The sequence below is a fragment of the Puntigrus tetrazona genome, chromosome 17 (assembly GCF_018831695.1).
Source record: "Puntigrus tetrazona isolate hp1 chromosome 17, ASM1883169v1, whole genome shotgun sequence".
Lineage (NCBI taxonomy): Eukaryota > Metazoa > Chordata > Actinopteri > Cypriniformes > Cyprinidae > Puntigrus > Puntigrus tetrazona.
Genome location: NC_056715.1, coordinates 5,437,473 through 5,438,568, shown reverse-complemented (window position 1 = coordinate 5,438,568; position 1,096 = coordinate 5,437,473). Strand labels below are relative to the sequence as shown.

The 1,096-nt window shown below is 32.6% G+C and overlaps 1 long non-coding RNA gene across 1 annotated transcript; it reads right to left on the bottom strand.

Annotated features, from left to right (window-relative positions):
- Nucleotides 1-796: 796 nt before the first annotated feature.
- Nucleotides 797-1,096, bottom strand: LOC122362321. Its single transcript, XR_006253092.1, has 2 exons — nt 1,055-1,096; nt 797-962 (listed from the first exon to the last, which is right to left on the bottom strand). It is a non-coding gene; the product is annotated as an uncharacterized LOC122362321 (long non-coding RNA).

Sequence of the window (1,096 nt, the reverse complement as noted above, 5' to 3'; positions counted from 1 at the left end):
TAGTAAAACATATATAAAGATAAAATCATCTGATATTTAGAAATGATTAAAAATAATAATAATTATAGATAAATTTAATTAGGTATCATCAGGTAAGGGTAGGCGCAGGAAGGGTATTATTGTCCCAGTAAGCCAACATTTATTTGAACTTTAATAAATAAATTCATGTTTGATAGTGCAGAAGAAAGATCTGATGAGACGGTATAGTAGTGAATGAGAGAGTTTGATGTGCTTGTGAAAGCTGTGATACTAGTGTATGAAGGATCTTATAGTAGTGTATTCACGAGTGAAGTTTAAACATATGTCTTGAACTGCCTCATATTTTAGTTGAAACAACCGAAACTTTTCTTAAAACGACCAGCCGGTGGTGCTAAAGAACACTTTGAAGACAGCTTTTTTTTTCCAGCTGAGACGCTTTTGGATGATGATTTTTTTAGAATATCCACGGCTGCAATGTATCACTAGTATCATTTTTAAGAATCTTACTAAGTATAAAAAGCAGTAACCAGTCATATTGACTTCTCCATTGCTATTATTATGGCAGTGTATCAAAATTCTGTGTCATCAGTTTGACAAAAAGGACACAGGATGTTTTACACACCATTTACATGTGCAAGAGAGCACATATCTTTTGTACCAACTAATCTTGAAAATATAAACATTTTTATGAATTTGAAAGTTTATGTCAGAATAGCTTTATGAACAATTATTTGTTCTGCTTGTGTTTCATGAATTGTGAGGCATGAAGTGCTAATGAAAATATTCTAGGCCTGCTGCATACACCACTGACAAGAAATGCTTTTTTAAAGTGCTTTATTGAACTGCAAAATGCAATTTGTATTTAGATTTAATTGCTGGGTGGCTAATAAAGATTGATTAATAGTAATGATTTAAGTAAATATCAAGAAAATGATGACTTCATTCCTTTGACTTCTCCAAATCCTTCACAGCACGTTTTAGTCCTTGACAGGTAGAGAAATGAATGAACAATCATTAGGAAAAGCTCTATATTAATGCATCAAATACTGACAAGTAAATTCATTATAAATGGTACCTGCTACTGGCCTCTGACCTTTGAGTTTGATTGGCCCCAGCG